At 47.4% G+C, this 19,680-nt stretch overlaps 1 protein-coding gene across 1 annotated transcript in view; it reads right to left on the bottom strand.

Moving 5' to 3' along the window:
* fhl3a (four and a half LIM domains 3a) overlaps positions 1-17,870 on the bottom strand; it is a 127,573-nt gene extending 109,703 nt beyond the window's left edge. Inside the window, exon 1 of the mRNA XM_038800933.1 lies at positions 17,660-17,870. The gene's annotated coding sequence lies outside the window, so the exon portion shown is untranslated. The remainder of the gene's footprint in view (positions 1-17,659) is intronic.
* Positions 17,871-19,680: the final 1,810 nt, after the last annotated feature.

Genomic DNA, 19,680 nt, shown 5'->3' with positions numbered 1-19,680 from the left:
CAATCTTGTCAGGTACACCTGTTTTGATTACAATGGTCAATTGATATCACGGAAGTAACATTTGTTTTTCCAGGTATACTGTGCAGCTGAGTCCTGTATTTAAAATGTCTAGCAAAGCCAATCTGTTTGCAAAAGCTGCAACCAGACATATTGTGGCAGCTCACCCTTGTTAGAGATTGAGCCAAATTTTTCTCATTTCCCAAAGACAATTTCCAAAGCACTTTTTTTTAAAAACTATAATACACCCACATATATAATGAATACTTTCACCAGCCGTGACATGAATGAATTTAAGGCACTGCACACACAATATGGGAAGCAGACATTATTCTTGTACAACAAATGCTTTATTTGTCATTTTGTTGCCTTGCCATACTTTGCCATAGCCAAACTAAAAGCAGAGTTTGCAGTTGTGTCTCATGGCCTGCACCATCTGTCCCTCATGGTGCTATCCAACATATCATTGATTCATTTATTCAATGTTAATGAGTGGTCAGCTTTCCTCCACCATTTTTGGAGATGACTAGGTTCAGTACGCTACCCATTGATCAGAATATTGGAGCTGGAGCACACATCCCAGAGTGAGTGTTGTACACCCATTGTTGCTAATCTTCTCCACAGATCTTCTTAAAATACTTCACGGCTAAGTACTCTTGAAGCGCAGTCCCTTTTGTAAATATGTCGGTAAACTCAGCGACGAACCAGCAAGACCCCTCAAACAGCAGCAAGATAAAAGACCAGATAGCCAATGATTTCCTCTGGATTGTAGGCTTGGTGAACTCCGCTGCACATCTTCAAATAACACCATAGGAAGGTTTCTGTCCACCTGAGAAGGTACATAAATGTCACAATTTGTGGAACCTTACCCCAAGGTGAACCAGTATGAGGACCGTTACTCTGATCTGTGCTTCAAAGATGCTTATTGTTTAGAGTGGGTGTCAAAAAGTGACAATTATTTAATTCTGACCCACAACATTCCTCCATTTGTTTATTGGATATTCAGTAAAAATAATATCCTTGAAGACAGGATTCAACTATTCTTTGTCAATTTTCCCCCCATCTTGTTTTCCAGAAGGATTTTTTCCCCAGGGTATGGTCCCAAGATGTTGGTTATCCTTCACTACCTCCTCCAAATTGCAATTCTTCACATACAAGTCAGGTTTTCCTCTTCGTCTGAATAGGCTTGACAGGTTGACAAAAGGCAGTTTCCCCTGGCTAGTGAATCTAGAACATGGGAGGCACAGTCCCAGGATGAGGACTGACATGAAGAGAAATGTCACCACTCAAGAGGGTTGTGCATCTGTGGAATTGTCTGCCCCAGGGGGTTTTGGATGCTCCATAATTGTGTATATTTATGTCGGAGGTTGACAAATTTTTCATCGTCCCACCCTCCTGGCCATTCCCTGTCACCCATCCTGTCTTCTCCATTTTCAATCCCTACCCCGCTGATACCTTTTTTTAAAAATATATTTTTATTGGCATTTTACAACTTTAACAGTATAACATACAAGGCACATGATATTTACTAAGTAGCAGTTAAATATTTCCAAGCCAGTTTCTGGCTTACGTACAGCGGTTTTCACAAACTGTTCCCCCATCCTTCCCCTATTGGAGGCATGTTCTGCTTTTTTCCCTTCCCCCCCCCCCCCCCCCCGCCTCCCATTCTTTGTTGTTTGGTGTTGGAAGTTGGGGGCCTGCGTGGCCCTTCCCCATCTCCTGTCACTATCCCTATGCTTCATTGTATGCCTTCTTTAGGATCCCTTTCCTCCCCTCCACCCCCACCTCTTGTGCATGCTCTCCCTCCTCTCCCCCCACCCCCCTTCCTAGTTGCTGTTCCAACTCGGACAGGTCTTGGAACAGGCTGTTGAATGGCTCCCACACTTTCTGGAAGCCCTCATCCGACCCTCGGATGGTGTATTTGATCTTCTCCAGGTGGGGAAATTCCGACAGGTCTGTCAGCAGCTGTGTGTGGTGCTGCTAATCGCCAGCCGAGCAGGATACTCCGCCTTGTGATTAAGGAAGCAAAAGCTAGGGTGTCGGCCCCCTTCCCCACATGAAAGTCTGGCTGATCCAATACACCGAAGACTGTCACTCTCGGGCATGGCTTCACCCTCACAACTTTGAACAGCCTCGAAGGCTATCCAGAACCCCCGACAAGTCTGGGTCAAGCCCAGAACATGTGGGTATGGTTGGCCGGGCCTCCCTGGCAGCATTCACATTTATCCTCCGCCCCCGGGAAGAATCTGCTCATTCGGGTTCCAGTCAGGTGGGTTCTGTGCACCACTTTAAACTGCATGAGGCTTAACCTAGCGCCGGTGGAGTTGGCCTTGCTCAGTGCTTCGCTCCAGAGTCCCCAGCCCTCTTCGATCCCCATAAATCGCTGGCTTTTAAAGCAGACCAAGCAGGCCAGCAGCACGGTTCAATTCCCGTACCAGCCTCCCCGGACAGGCGTCGGAATGTGGCGACTAGGGGCTTTTCACAGTAACTTCATTGAAGCCTACTCGTGACAATAAGCGATTTTCATTTCATTTCCATCTAGTTGTAATCTTGCCCTGTCTTGCAATAGTCCATGTACGTTCCCGCAGTCGTCCCCCCCCCCCCCCCCCCCCCCCCCCCCAGCCCTTATGGTCCATGTTGATTAGCTCCTCTAGGATAGTGTCTCTCGGGGGCCTGGGTAACTTGCTGACTGCTTATGGAGAGTGTTTAATTTGGAGGTGCCCAAACTCCTGTGCTGTCAGTAGGTTCAGGTCCTCCGTTAGTTCATCTAAGGTCACAACTCTATCCCCTATGTAGAGATCCCTATCTGTTAGCATCTCCCTGTCCTGTCTCTATTTATTTTATTTTATTTATTTTTTTAAAAAGGTGGCATCGGTGGGAATTTGTGTTTGCCGTGGAGGAAATCTCAGTTAAACCGAAATACTGCCTCATTTGATTCCACATCTTCAATGTGGCTACCACCACTGGGCAGGAATTGTGCCTTGATTGGAGGGGGATGGGAGCGCTGCTGTGACAAGTGCTCAGAGGGTCGTCCCCTTGCAGTAGGACTCCTCCAGCCTCTCTCTCACACACACGCACACCCCACGGGAGTGCATCCATCTCTGTTGGTCCTTTTTTACTTCCTCCGCCAGGCTGGCCATGTTCCACTTGTGGATCTGTGTCCAGTTATGGGTTATCTGGATCCCAAGGTAGCAGAATTTATTTGGGCTAGTTTAAATGATAATCCCTCCAGCTCTCTCCCTCACCCATTTGTGTTCACCGGGAATGGCTCGCTGTTGCCCTGGTTGACTTTTTAGTCCGAAGGCTCCGAACTCTCTCAGAAGTTGCACGATTGCTTTCAGGCCATTCTTTGGGTCCGGTACGTAGTGGATCAGGTCATCCGCATAGAGCAATGCTCTGCGTACTCTACTTCCTCTGACTACCCTGCCAGCTTTTCGCGTCACGCAGATCAATTGCCAGGGTTTCAAATTGCCAGGGTGACCAGGAGCAGGGACAGTGGGCCTTGTGCCCCTCTACAGGGGTTGGTGGCATAGGTCCAAATGCTCGCCATGTTGTTCAGGAGTTTCATCCATGAAGTGAATCCTGTCCCCAGCCCAAACCACTCCAGTACCTCAATGAGGTACTTCCATTCGACTCAGCCTTTTCTGCATCCAGGGTGATGATCACCTCTTGGTGTTCTCTCCCCGGCTGGGGGCATTATTACATTCAGCAGCTGCCCGATGTTCACAGTTAGCTGTCTACCCTTGACAAAGCTCACCTGGTCCTCTGCGACCACCTCTGGTATTCAGTTCTCCAGTCTCTTGGCCAGGACCTTTGCGAGTATCTTCGCATCTACATGCAGCAGTTAAATGGGTCTGCATGATCCACATTCCTTTGGGTCCTTGTCTTTTTTGGGTATCGCCGATATCGTGGCCTGTGTTAGCATAGTAGGCAGGGTGCCCCTTACCAGCGATCCTGTAAACATGTCCCGCAGGTGCAGGGCCAGGCAATGGATTCCCAGCGCCTTCCCCGTCTGCATGGAGCTGATACTCTTCATGATCTTTCCCAGTCCTATTGATGCTCCCAGCTCCCCCCCCCCTATCATCCCCCCTTGACTGGCATGCCCAGACCATCGAGGAACCGTTTCACTCAGTGTCCCCATCGGGGTGTTTGGAGGTGTACAGCCCTCGGGAGGATGTCTTAAACGTTCGGTCGGTCAACTTCCTTTTGCTCGATTACCAGTTCCCCAGGGCTATCCTTTACTTGTGCTTGTTCCCTTGTGGCTGTCTGCTTTCTCAGCTGGTGAGCCAGGAGGCAGCCAGTCTCTTCCCTGTGCTCATATAAAAGGTCCCCCGTGTTGGCGGAGTTGGTACACCGCTTTCCTGGTGGCTAGCAGGTTAACGTCAATTTGTAGTTTTTTCCCTCTCCACCAGAAGCTCTACATTGAGGCCTCGGAGTAGTTTCTGTGAACCTCCAGGATGCAGTTGGGTTGTTGCCTGGCCACCCTCTCTTTCCTATCTTTATGCCTTGTAGGCTATAACCTCTCCCCGAATCACCACCTTCAGTGCCTCCCAGAACGTGGAAGGGGAGACTTCCTCATTCCGATTATTGTAACGAGCTTGTGAATTATTTTTGGCAACCTCCATGTGGGGTGCTGGGCAAGGCCGGTCTCCAACCTCACATCCATATAATGAAATGAAAATCACTTACTGTCATAATTAGGCTTCAAATGAAGTTACTGTGAAAAGCCCCTAGTCACCACATTCCAGCACCTGATCGGGGAGGCTGGTACGGGAATTGAACCGTGCTGCTGGCCTGCCTTGGTCTGCTTTCAAAGCCAGTGATTTAGCACTGTGCTAAACCAGCCCCAGAGCCTGGTGCTAAACCAGAAGTATCGCGGAATATTCCACTCTTCCTATTCTCCGCTGCAAAGAAGTCTATTGTCATGTATGCCTTGTGGACCAACGATTAGGATGAGAATTCCTTCTCACCGGGGTGTAGGAAGCACCATGGATCCCCTGCCCCCATCTGCCCCATGAATGTTGCCAACTCCCTGGCCATGCCACCCTATTCCCCAATTTGGGGTCCAATCGCTCTCTCAGTGGATGCTGTACAAAGTCCCCCTCCATGATCAGTTGATGTATGTCAATGTCAGGGATTTTCACAATGGTCTTTTTTATGAAGCCTGTGTCGTCCCAGTTGGGCACGTATACATTAACTAGGACTATCAGTGCTTGGTCTAAGACACCGCTGACCATGGAATAACGGCCCCCGGCCCATAACCGTCCTTGTTGCTGTGAACCTCATCCTCTTGCTAATCAGTGTGGCTAGTCCTCGTCCCGTAGCATGAATGGTACGTCTGTCCCACCCAGCCTTTCTTACCTGCAGTCAGTCCTTCTCCCTCAGTTGTGGCTCCTGCTGGTAGACTATCTCAGCTTTCAGGCATCTCCTATGGCAAAGACTCTAGAGCTTTTTCACTGGGCCATTAAGTGCCCTGACATTCCAGGTGATAATCCTGGTGGTTTTCTTGTCCTTCCGCTCCTGCTTACCATCACTTACCCCGTGGATGGCACCTTCGTTTCCCTTTGTTAGGGGGCTGTCCAAAATGGCAATGGTCACCGCTCTCGCCATGAGGTTGGACCCCTGCACTCCGGGGTTTCCCTTTGTCCAGGGAGCACCCAACATTGCCATCAACCATGTGTACGCCATGTGGGTGCACCCCTGAACACTGGGGTCTCCCTTTGTTTCGGGATCCTCCAAAGTGACCACTTGCGGCACCATCTTGATTCCTCAGCCAGGGCCTCCCCTGCCGAGGCAATGATACCCAGCTCATTATTCCCCCCTCAATTCCTTCTGAGTTCCTGTGCACCCCCCCCCCCCCCCACCCCCACCACCTGCAAAACGATGAGGTGCTCCCTCTCTGCCGGGGTCCCCCTTGCATTCAGTCTTCCTGTGCTAGTTATTTCTGCTAGTGTGGTAGCCCTCCTCCCCGGGCTGGACTAGCGCCTTCCTTATGCCCGCTGACTGCCCATTCTCCCTGTCTAAACAATCACCTGCCCAGTCCCGGATCCTTTTTCACACTCAAGTCTTCCCTTTATGATCGGAACGATTCACAGCACAGTCCCACGCAGACATGCTCACTGTCCAATTAATGTTTTGCTCTTTCAGAGTCTTTCACTGTACAGTTCTCATCGTCTGTCCCTTGTCCCACCCATTGGATCTGACGAACTCATTCGCTTCCTCTGGAGAGTTGAAGTATGTGACCCAGAGTGGCTGGGAACAGAATACCGAAACGTACCCCATTCTTGTACCGGGCCGATTTTGCCGGATTAAACTCGGCCCTGCGTTTTGCTGGTTCTGCCCCAATGTCCTGGTAAATTCTGATTCCATGTCCTTCCCAGGTGCGTGCTTTTGTTTGCCGTGCCCACTGCAGGATCCTCTCAGTCCTGGTATCGGTGGAGCTTTGCGATAATAGTCCTCGGCTGGTCCCCGCCTTGGGTTTCAATCAAAGTGACCTGTGCGCTCTGTCGAGCTCCAGGGAAGCTGTCTCTGCCGACTAAATTGCCCAGTATTGGGTGACATAGTCCATTGGGTCTTTGCCCTCAATGCCCTCTGGTAGGCCCACAATTCTGATCGCCAGGACCTGTTCTCCAGGTCCTCATCTTTTTCCCCTTAGGTTCTCCAGGGCTGCCACCAAAACTTTTACCTCTGCCTCCAGGGCGACGATTCTGTCCCTCTGGTCCGTCGAGGTCGTTTCCAGGTCAAGGATCACCCTCTCCTGGGTCGCCACATTTTCACCCCAGCTGCCGATTGCCTTCTGGATGGTGGCCATTGCCTCCGTTACCGCCACTTTGACAGACACCTGGATCTCTATCCTGATCGCCTCCATCTGGAAGCTCTTCCATCTGTCTCCAGGTGGTGGCGGGGGGGGGGGGGGGGGGGGGGGGGGGGAGGCTGATGCTCAGGTCATTGGCCACCCTCTCTCCTGGGTGGTCGGGTCCCCTTTGCCTCGTGAGTCCGTGGTCTTGTCCGCCTGCTGGTTGTGGCTCTTTCCGCCGCTTCTGTCCCTCGAGCTCCCGTTCGCTGGCATCTTTCCTAAGTTAGAGGGATTTTTCTTTCTTTGAACTTTGGACGAAATTCAACGGAGTGTTTTTTTCGTCCTGGTTCGGAGAGCCACCTGATATGTGCCCGTACAGCACATCACCGTCACCGGAAGTCCGAGTTTCTCTTTTTCTGAGTTTCACGAGATGTTGCGCCCACGTCACTCGCATTCAACACAGGTTCAAATTGCACTTACAAGGCCTCACCAGGGCGCTGTTTAAAACTGGTCCACACAAACGCAGACCAGTCGTGAAAACACCTGGAGGGGTGGGGGTGGGTTGGGAGGTCTTCCAGGCCATTGCCGACCCCCGGATGGTCGGAGACAGTGATGTATGGCACCCTAGCCCCACCCCCAGCACTTTGGCACTGCCAGCTCAGCAGTGTCACACTGGTCCAGTCAGGGTGCCCAGGTGCCAAGTTGGGGGGTGGGGATTTATGGGAGCCTCCCCAAGGTCAGAGGGCGAGGGGCCTGAAAGTTAATCGTGGCTACCCGATCGATGATGAGAAATACCCCAGTAAATGTGCCGTTAAGCCAACCTGGAGTCCGCTGATCGCAGCCCTAGTCTCTCAAGGACTCGAGGCAGGTGAAGAGCTGACAGGTAAATGGAGATCAGGCAGATCAGCCGTGATGCATTGGATGACAGAGCAAGCTCAATGCAGAAGCATAGGAAATAGAACCAGGAGTAGGACATTCGGCCCATCGAACCTGCTCCACCATTCATTATCTTCATGGCTGATCATCTAACTCAGTAACCTGTTCCCACTTTCCCCCCCAAATCCTTTGACCACTTTTACCCCAAGAGCTATATGTAACGCCTTCTTGAAGACATACATGGCCACATGGCGGAATTCTTGTCGGTGGGATCCTCCGCTTCGCTGGTGTACCCACACCCTGAGGGTGGACACATTGGGAAAGCACAATGGCTGCAAGAACGGAGAATCCCGCTACCGCTAGGGGGGGGTGCCGTGCCAGAAAACCGGGATGCAGAGCCCAGCCCATAATGCTTTGGCCGCAACTGCTTCCTGTGGTATTGAGAGACTCAATGGTCTGCTTCTGCTTATGTTCTTACCAGCAGTGAGCAACGATGGAAAATGTGACACTATGTAATTCTTTCATTGCTGCATTATAGACTACACTACTGGGGGCAGAGGCTTCTGGTTTTGGCTGTATATTGTTGACACCACAGAAATGGACAGGATGCAGTGCTAGGATCCCTACCTCAATATTGTTAGAAAGGACAGCAGCAAAAGAGAGAAATATTTCTGCCTCAGAAAGCTTGGTCGGTCATTCAACTGTAACAGTGTCAGAGTCCAAAGTCCTATTTGACATTCAACACGTACACTCACTCCAGCAGAGACTGGATAGGGAAGAGGAATGGCCCGGCTCGGTTTACTCCTCTTTAACTCCGTGACACTGTCACTGACCCTCTTACTGCCTGCCATCATACTCGATCTGTTAAAATCAATGCAAATCAGGAGTCACATCTGACCTTCTGGGTCTGTATGGATTAGGGATACACTATCATTAGTAACTGAGCTATAGGGAGAGCATGCAGGCCTGATCACAATTCCATATATAGACAAGAGCAACTGCAAGATTAATTCAAAATACTTTAATGTACTACCTACCAAGTCCCAACAAGCCATTTATTGTAGTACAGCACATACCGCACCCAAATTTAATCTTCAGTGCACATAGCACACATCATACAAACCACACGCACAATACCTATCACTCATGCAGTACATATTTTGCAAACATCCCATGGAGTCAGTGGATCAGGTACAGCATTTACATGGCTGGGTTTTATCACTTGACATTCTGCCAAAGAGGGATGCTCAATGTGATTTGTCATTCTCGTCAAACTCTTGCTGAATGTTTCTCAGGTCGTACTGCCTCAAATAAGTTACGAGGCTCAGGTCGAACCACAATGCCATTTAGATCACATTGAAAACGGGAAGAAAAAACCCGTCAGCAGTTTGGATTACCTTTTGATTAGCTCCATTTTACAACCGCAACAGTTTTTGAGAGTTCCCTGTATATTTTCTGCCTTTAGGAGAATGCCATTGTCTCAGTTGTGGATGTTATTCGTGCTCTCACACCTTAGCGTGGTGGAGTGTCATTGATTTCAGTGAAATCCCATACACCGTTAACTTATTATTTTATGGGATATGGGCATTGCTGGCAAGGCAAGCATTTGTTGCCCATCCCAACTTGCCCTTGAACTGAATGGCTAGCCACACCATTTCAGAGGGCAGTTAAGAGTCAACCACATGAGTGGGCAGCACATGGCACAGTGGTTACCACTGGGAGTAAGGCGCTGAGGACCCAGGTTTGAATCCCAGCCCTGGGTCACTGTCCATGTGGAGTTTGCACATTCTCCCAGTGTCTGCGTGGGTTTCACCCCCACAACCCAAAGATGTGCAGGTTAGGTGGCTTGGCCACGCTAAATTGCCCCTTCATTGGAAAAATTAATTGGGCACTCTAATCTAAATTTTAAAAAAATAAGAGTCAACCACATGGCTGTGGGTCAGATCAGGTAAGAATGGCTAATTTCCTTCCCTGAAGTAAACTAGAGAACCAGATGGGTTTTTACACCAATCAAAAATGGTTTAATGGGTCACCATGGTGACATTCATGACAAGCATTAATCACATTTGTCAAGATGGTGGATATAAAACTTTATACACCCATGTTAATGTGCTCATTACTCATATCACGCAACACAATTTCTACCTGGAAGTTGCATTTAAATTGGGGTGGGGGGAGGGAGGGGGTCTCGCCCATTGCAGTACTTGTGGGACAATAAATAGGTTGGGCAGGAATCTCCAGTTCCCAGCCACATGTTTCGAAGCTGCACGATATTCACTCCGACGGAATACTATCCACCAGTGGTGGTCAACAGGATTTCCCATTGAAATCACCGCACGTCTCCAGAAAATCCGCTGGCGGGGGGGGGGGGGGGGGGGGGGGTGAATCCCGACGACGACCGGAGAATTCTGGCCATTATATAAGAGCCTCATTAAAAAGAAAACAATCAGTGGATAACAGCATTCATGGAGAGGTTTCTCAGACCACAAATATTCTACTCTGCACTTGGGGTTTCCTTTTCACAATCATGTTAAGATTATTTAGATCAATTTTCTCCTACCATCCAGATATTTCAGCCTGCAGACAGAGTGATAAGTAAAATGTGGTAACAACATACGTTTTAGCAGCCTTTGTGTGAACCTATTACAGTCAACACTGCTGCCCAAACAATTGGATCAAGCTCTGAATGAGGGAGAACCATCTATGAATAATATTCTCTGATCAACTCTCAGGTTAGCAAATCTGTTTTCTGACATTTTCACTTCTGACACCTTCCCTCCTCACATCACACCCCCTCCTCCACTGCCCACCTCTCCCGAGGTCAGCCCCCCCACCCCACTTTGTTATTCTTCCAGGGAAGTCTCTTTCCTAAAATCATGCACAATCTAACTGCTTGGTTGAAAGGGAGTTTGAGCTCGTGACCTTGTTCAACCTTTCTGTTGCGAGTCAAGTGCCCGATCACTTGACTTTCTCAACAGCTACATTTATCTGTTCTATGCAAGCTGTTACCATAGAAAACATGTTGATTATACGCAAACATTCAAATAACATCTGATCGCTTGCCAAAGATCTTTCTGTAAACCTGTCTCAGGGCACACATTTATATCCTCATAAGATCTCGAGGATCATTTATTTGAGACCCATGAGAGACACCATCTGCAAAAGATATTCTGCTGCTGAATTATTATTAAACTGATCGAGTGAGGGGAATGGTGGGAATTACAGAAAATCGGCCAAACGTAATACCTGGATAGCTTAGGGATAGCTGACATTTTAAAAGCATGTATCCTTGTGACAGTCCTGTGATTTAGAGGTGTGTAGTTATATTCAGAGCAAGAATGCCCAGTGTTCCAATGGCCACATGCACTGCCTGTGTCTCATATTCTGACCCTCAAAGTGCAGTCCTATTTATAAGTGTAAGTATATCTAACTTACTGCTTTTCTGATATAAAGGCCTATGCAGAAATTTTCCCTGCAATTTTGTCTCCTTCTCTGCTACCATGCCCCAATGATGAATTGCAGTGGAACAGCCAGCTCCAGTATTATCTTTTCTCAAATGTTTGTTTCTGATGAAAAACACTGGAATGTGTTATTCTTCTGGACATCAAACGTCAATAATATCCCATCATCACCCACTTTCGCATAAGCACACGTGTGACAAAGGTATTAATAAGACTGCTGGATTTAATGGAACCCAACCGCATCCCTGGAGTGCTCTAGGAGTCTGCATATTCACGCTGGTGCATCCCATTCACAGTGGCAGGAAAACTGGCCCCCTAAAGCCTGGGAGGGTAAGGGGGAACTCGCACATTGGCTCATTAACAAATCACATAAATGTAATTTAAAACTCATGTGGGTCTTGAAGGCCACTCAGTAAACTCTGTTCAGATTGTCAGTGGCCTCCTCGGGCAGGGAGGGGTAGATCCCTTCTTTCAAAAGACATTTAGTACCTGATTGAGGTACTCAGAAATGGGAAGGGAAGTGCCCACTGAGAGTCCAACCCCCTACCCTTACATCCTAACCCCCCCCCCTTCAGCAACCCCTCACCCATGATGATCTTTGGTGAAGGTCTCACTGTGGCACCAGTACTCTCGACAGCGCTGCCTGTACTGGAGTTGCCAGCCTCAGATTAGCTGGCAGCTTTTGGCTGGCAGGATTTCAACCACTCTGGTCCTTACCCCTTGGGAAGGTTCATACCAGTCAGTTAAGGAGTCACTTAATTCAGACGGGCCACCCCCAACAAAACGTCCCCTGCTAGCTCTCCAACGGGTGGACAGGACCTGCATCAAGAAGAGTAAATCCAGCAGCCGGAGTAAAAACGCTTGCCATTTTAAAAATTCATTTAAGACAAGGGTAATGAAGCCAATATGGTTGCTAATGCTGCCTGTATAAGATACACTAACACGGCTGAATTAATGTCCTTTCGGTCTGTGTGACTTAAATGCTTTAACATATAGGCATACAGAAGTGCTCATCCATCCAGCATTAAAATATAACAGGCAAGTCAATAATGGAGTGAATATCTCTCACTGGCATCTACAGTGCCAATGTTTAGTAATCCCACGTACAATACCAGTATGACCTTGTGTAGCAGATTATGCTGCAAAGACTTTGAAGTTCAGTTGGCGTGTAGCCCACCCTGGAGAGCAGTTATTTGTGCCAGTATATTGAGGTCATACCCAACTCTTTACCCCCAACACATTGCAGTATCTGTAAACGAGGGAGAGGGGATTAGCAAGACCGGCTAACACTGGCATGCACTGTATGTGGTTTCAACCAGAGCATTCCTTAACCTTCCACCTCTCATAAAGAATGCAGTCTGCTCCTCTTTGTACAGAAAAGGCTGGAGGCAGAAAATAAGATTTATAAGTAACCGTCACCTTAAGCCTCCACCTGTTATCTAATGAAAGCCCTACGCATGACCTGATAACTCCACTTCAAGCCATAAATTAATTCAAGTTAATTTGAAGCTTCTCCCCGAGGCACCCTCTCACTCTCCCCTTTTCCCGTAGTCCATTTTCACTGTCATCTATTGCCTTTACTCACATTGTGGTTAACCTTCTACCTACAAACATCGAAATGATGCTTTTCTCATTCCTGGAGTGCATATGAGCTACTTAGACATTGCACTGCTCCATCGTTGGATCTTCTGGTCCCACTGACGGGTGTGAGTCACCGTCATGGGTTTCTCAGTGGTGGAGAGTGCGAACAACAGGAAATCCTGTTGAAAGAGCTGGCACCAGAACATCCAGCCGCTGGCCAATGGCAAGTTGCCTCACTGCCATAGGGAGATGGAAAATCGCAGCTGAAATCACTGGTGATAATGGAATTGTACACCTCCCAATTGGCACTATTGGGGAATGGTTCTGTAATTTTGCACTTTTACTACCAGTAAGACATATAAGGTTGGATTCTCCAGCTCCCCCAACCGAGTGTCACGGCGGCGTGCTGTTTGCTGGCAGTAGGATTCTCTACTCCCGCCATTTATCAATACTTCCCATTGATGTCACCCAACACCGACAGGAAACTTGCAGCCGGCGGTGTGCCTCTGGAGGGAAAAGAGAATCCCAAGAGGCGGAGAATTCCGGCCACAATAAAAAATTTAATTCAAAACAAGGTGGCTCTTCTGTCGCAGCTACCTGTCATAGTCCAGACAGGTGACATGTGGTGTGAGCAGTTCTTGGCGCCAAACTTGAGGATGGATATTTTGGCATTAGAGGGAGTGCAACGGTTACTAGAATTATAAGTGATCCCAAGGGTTATGTTACAAAGTGAGGTTCAGGAGTAGGGGGGATAGTGGAGTTATCAATCGTGAACTTAAGTGAATTAGAAAACAGGTTTGCGAAGCGAAATGGGCTAATCCTGTCCCTATGCAGGATGCCGTTTGTGAAAATCTTGCTTTCACTTAGACTGAGACCGATTGATGCGGGTGAAACCTTAGGATCAAGTAACGGAGACGGAATAAAGGAACAACACATTAATATTTTTATTCTACTGGCTCCAAACACTAAAGAAACATTGGGGTGATCCAGAAGATTCACCTGGAGCAGTTAGCTCTCAAAAAAGACCACTCTTAATCATGCAGGAGATCAAGAGTTTACTGTCGAGCAAATCACAACTTTTCTCTGATTCTGCTCGTTTTCCGGAATAATTTTGTGTACAGTTAAATATTTTTAGTGGGACACTGGATTAGGTGTGCAAGGACATTATTGTGGCAATTGTTCATTGATAATAAACCAGAGAAACAGCACCTTCTTAAAGGGGAAGCACAAACAGCAATTTAAAACAATACATCAAGATGATTTCAAAATTTACTAACCTCTTAAGTAATTGTTAAGCTCCATAAAGCTGGAAAATAAATACAGATGCTTCCCTGGTACTATTTTCCTCCAAATGGCTTGAACCCGACAATTAATTATTGGAAAATGTTGTGCTATTTTTGTGAAGTTTTATTTATCTGTCATATCTTGTGAAGGCAGCAATGAAACAGAAAGGACTGTCCAGAAGAGTTTCAATAGTTCGAAGTTTGGAGGTTATTGACTTCCAGCACAGAAACAACACAGGGCCAATTTGGGGGTGTTCAACAGCTGGCTGTTCACAAATTTGATAAGAAGGTTACAGTAGGGCCCTTACTGTTGTTACCCTTACTACAGTAGACCCCTTTACCCTTACTTTTGGACTTCCCAGACAACTATCATTATGATATCTTTATGTGCCAGTCTTTTCTCCATAACGCATCTTTTTTCCCCCCAGAATGAATTAAAGTGGCAACAGCAAAAGTGGCAGGGACCACTTTGGGAAGTGTATAACATATTGAACAGCACTGTCTGAACCCAGATAATATTAGTTTCTTATTATGCGTGTGCCATGGTACAATTGAAAACACTCATCTTTGATATACAAGGTTGTGGCTTCAAGTGCCATTCCAATGCACGGAGCATTAAATCTTGGCTGGCAAAGTAATGCTGAGGAAGCATGCTCTGTCAGACATACCATCTTTCATATGAGACATAAAACAAGGCTCGATCTCCTTTCTAAGGTGTGCATAAAAGATTACGTGGCATCATCTTGAAGAAGAACAGAGCCTTAGCGGTGGTATCCTGGCCAATATTTATCCCTCAATCAACATCACAAAAAGAAAATATTTATCTGGTCGAAATTGCATTCCTTACATGACAACTGGGACAACACTTCAAAAGGTACTTACTTAGTTGTAAAGCCCTTTGGGATGAACTGAGGCTGCGAAAGGCGCTATACAAATGGAAATCTTTCTTTCCAAAGAGCATGTATGGAGTTGTAAAACTATTTATCGGAGGTGGCACGGTGGTTAGCGCTGCTGCCTCACAAGAGTGGAGGACCTGGATCCGATCCCGGCCACGGGTCACTGCCCATGTGGAGTTTGCACATTCTCCCAGTGTCTGCGTGGTTCTGACCCCCACAACCCAAAGATGCGCAGGGTGGGTGGACTGGTGCTGTTCATGCTAAATTGTTCCTTAATTGCCGAAATTTAAAAAAAAAAAACTTTTCTGCTGTAGAATGTAGTAACTCTGCTGAAAAATCACGGTGTGAAGGAGAAGATTTGTCAATGGGACATAAGCGTTTGGAATCCAGACTAGCAAAATAGCAAATCGCAAGCACTGCCACATGATTCAATGGGAGATAGAGTTGAAGAGGGTGGTTGATCTCGGCTGAATGGCTTGTTTCAGGGTAGATAATAATACAATTCGCCTCAGTACTCACAGGTTAAAGAGGGGAAAAACAATCAGCTCAGGTCAACATCCAGCTTGGCTTTAATTTCCCCTTCCCCCATGATCAAATACCCTGGTGACACTCTAACCGCTCACATATGGCAACTAGCTGCAGTGGAAAACCAGGAGAAGTAATTCCATATTTCTTTTTACCAAGTAACAAATCGAAGCATGTAGCTTTTTTCAGTCAGAATCTTTGAATGTTAAAAATGCATTCAAAAATATTCTGTTCCAAAATTATAATAATATTTCAATTTATGTAATGCTGATATGAAACCTCTAATTATTTTACAAAATGAAGCACATTTTGGAACTTATGAATATTGTTATCTAGGTCTTTAAATGATTGTTTTGATACTGGGGTGCACAGTTTAAGACAGTTTGGGATTAGATTTTTTCTGGTGGGTGTTTCATAGAATTTACAGTGCAGAAGGAGGCTATTCGGCCCATCGAGTCTGTACCAGCTCTTGGAAAGAGCACCCTACCCAAGGTCAACACCTCCACCCTATCCCCATAACCCAGTAACCCCACTCAAAACGAAGGGCAATTTTGGACACCAAGGGCAATTTAGCATGGGCAATCCACCTAACCTGCACATCTTTGGACTGTGGGAGGAAACCGGAGGAAACCCACGCACACACGGGGAGGTTGTGCAGACTCCGCACAGACAGTGACCCAAGCCGGAATCAAACCTGGGACCCTCGAGCTGTGCTATCCACAATGCTACCGTGTTGGTTTGATAATTGCCATCAATGTCCATTCTTTTATTTGTTTTATCCTTTCAAGGGATGTGAGCTTTGCTGGCTAGGCCAGCATTACCCATCCCCAATTGCAGTTTTTCACACTTACAGTAACACGAGTGTGTTAATAAAGCACTCCAGGGAAATGTGCACAAACGCAGTGCTCTACCAGACTGATTCCCCGCACATCCCACCTCACCAAACTCCCTGCATCGGTGAGGTCTGAAATACTTGGAAGAACCTTGCATTTTCCTCATTAAATCACACACTTTTTCACTCTGTTCTTAAAAGCAGGGACACCTCATTTGAAACCGCTCTGAATCTTTGAAATTTCCGCGCAAAGGTACTGTTTGCCAATTCTGGTGCGTGGCGCATGAGTTCTGATTTAGAGAGCAGATTATTCTCAAACCTTGTAGCCCTGGTTATAAGTTTGACTCCTTTAGCTCCCACCTTCTCTCCATTCCTACATGCTCAGCAGACCTGTTTTCACTTAAAGCTGCAAGTAATTTTGCTCCAACTTGAAACCTCATGCAAAATTATGACAAATTCCTATTTCCGGCGCAACCTTTGGCAGACTGTACAGATAATCGAGAGTGAACCATGGCAGGACTCGGGCAATTTTTAAAAGCCACAGATTTACCTGGAAGGAAAAACTTCCAGTTTAAATTGGTCTGATTGTGGTTCAAGCAAGCATTTCTGACAATTGCATTTGGACCCAATCAGATTCTGGCAGCAGCACGACTACTCTTGCTCTCTGAAGACAAGGAGAAGCTCCGGGGTAAATGCTGGCCTGGTAATATAATGCAGGGATAACGGGAGCTGGGGAGGGAAACTACTCTCAGGACTCAACCAGTGGCTGCTGAAAGCCCATGTTTATTGCTTCACTTTCAATGTTAGCTTCAAAGAGTGTCTGCAATTTGCAGAGTGACTCTCCCCCCCCCCCGTTAGAAACTCTCCTATGCACCCCCACCCCCACCACTCATTGCCTCTGTCAATGTCACCCAATGGGTGATTCAAAGCAACAATGCACAAAATGCTCCTGCGGTTTTCCTCCTAAAGTGCTGCCTCTGCAATCTGTTAGGGGTGCAGACCAGTGTGATGGTTGATGGCATTTTACTAAAAATATGACCATTTGCCCTAGAGCGTCAAAGGGTAATTGCAGTGGTCAGGAGCAGGACCTATCCTAAAAAGACAGACTGCTCTTTGATTGCAGTTGTAAACTGTACATTCCGCATACAGTCAAGGAGAAGCTGCCAGCAAAATGTGCAGTTATTCCCCCCCCCCCCCCCCCCCCCCCGGCTTTAATCTACATAACTCCATACAACTACAAATGCCACACTGTACCAGGATATAATCAGCAAAGTGCATTCAGAGATCTTTACAAACACTACCATCGGCATACAGCTCCAGATGGCTCCCAGACAGCTCGTCACAGGCAGCACGAGCAGCATAACAGTAGATTGTCAGATTTCAAAAGAGAGGAAAAAAAATTGGACACTTACCAGCAGTATTTCAATGAACTCAGGTCACTGATCAAAGAGCTGCTTTAACATAAATACTTCAATGGCTCAGTGTGCTGAAATGCTTTTGTCTTGAGCTTTCCTGCTTGAGAAGTGGCTGGAGATCTCTTGACATACAGCCTGCAGGAGAGGCAGGCTCGAGTCTGACTGCTCTGGCAGAACTGAGGGAAGAATAGGGGCCCAACAAGCACAGGAAGTGACTCACGGGATCCCGCCCTGAAACCCTTGCAGCCAAGCCAAGGTAATTAGCAAGTAACTAACCGGCTCTGACTAGGGGCCTCCTTCGACTGACTCATGCTGGCGTAGCTGAGAGGTGTGACTGAATGGCACCTTGGAACCGCCGATCACTAACAACGCTGATAACACCATCAACACCTACTCAACCCTCCCTTCACCAATTTGATCATATCAAAGAAGCAACTGCTGCAGGCTATTCCCAAGATAAATAGGAGGGGGGTGGCACTTCTTCCTTCTGAAGAGATTCCGACAAAGCTGTTGGACTTTAACCTGGTGTTGTAAGAGATTCCCAGCAGGGAAGCCTTAGTTACCAACCTTCCAGGGAAACCACGTGTTGGATCTCCTGGAACACTGCTGATTTATTCTTGCTCAACAGAAATTGCAGCAGTGTTGAATCATGGAGCACATTTCAGCAACTGTGGCCCATACTGCGAATAAATAACAGTTATTATGCATTAGTAGCATTAATATATGCTGTCCACCCTCGGTGGTTAAAACAGTGCATCAAAACTCCTTTAAAAACACTTTACTAAAGACCACGAGAGGTGAACACCTGACATTAAAATAGGACATGCCTGAATGCAAGGTCACCACCTGAAAGTACAAATAAGATTAATATCTGGGTGCACCCCAGCAATATCCAATAAAAAGCCACACCTGAATCATGCCATGAACCTATAGCTGACTCCTTCAGATGATGACTAACAGTTCCATAATCTTATTTTTTGTTAACATATTACAAATGTTGGTGACTTCCAGTGGTAGCCATGGAGTGAGTGGTCGCACATTTGGTGGATCCCCCCTCGTGATGGATTTTACTGGTCCTTCCCCACCTAATTTGAGGGGCGTTTGCTAATGAATATGCAGACTGAAGGAGTGCAATACGCCTCTGGTGGGATCACTTTCCGATTGTAACAAGAGGCAGCAGCTTAACCGCAAGAATAGTCGAGGTGCGACACAGAAAAAGATGGCGGAAGGCTCTGGGGCATCGTTGCTTACCCAATGGTCTACAGAGTAGCTCGTGAACATTTTGAACTGGGGGACCAGTTTAAGGGCACTGCTGATGGCGCCCCTGCTGTTCCAGCAGCAGAGGAAGTGAGTCTCAGATAACATGGTTAAGATGGTGGAGTCACGTAGGGCAGCTATCGAGAGAGTGGAGTAGAGGCTGATGGCACAGGGTCCGACACTCCAGAAAGTGGAGGAGGCGCTGGGGGAGAATGATGACCAGCTGACCTCACTGGAGGTGGAGATGGTGCTGGTGGCAGAGAGCCACAGAGGTTCAGGGAGAAGGTGGAGAACTTCGAGAATCTCTCCAGGAGGCAGAATCCCAGAATTGTGGGGATGCCTGAGGGGGTCGAAGGAGTGCAGGCCACTAAATATGTGGCAAATATGCTGGAGAGGTTAATGGGGGAGGGGGTCTTTGACCATTCATTTGAGGTGGATCGGGTGCACAGAGCACTGAGGAGGAGGCCCAAGGCAGGTGAGCCACCGAGGACGATGGTGGTGAGGCTGCATCATTTTCTCGATAAGGAGAAACTCATGAAATGAGCGAGGCAGATGAAAAAGTGCACCTGGGGGGGAACAAGCTGAGAATATACCAGGACCAGGATTTACAACTGGCCAAGCGGTGGGCTGGCTACAATCAGATCAAGGCTGCCCTCGACAAGGCAGGGATGAAGTGTGGGGTTCTGTATCCTGCTCGTCTGTGGGCCACACATCAGAATCGGGAGTTTTATTTAGATACGCCAGAGGAGGCGAATGACTTT

Source organism: Scyliorhinus canicula, chromosome 1 (assembly GCF_902713615.1).
Source record: "Scyliorhinus canicula chromosome 1, sScyCan1.1, whole genome shotgun sequence".
Lineage (NCBI taxonomy): Eukaryota > Metazoa > Chordata > Chondrichthyes > Carcharhiniformes > Scyliorhinidae > Scyliorhinus > Scyliorhinus canicula.
The sequence above is the reverse complement of the archived record's forward strand: the minus strand, read 5'-3'. Positions and strand labels throughout refer to the sequence as shown.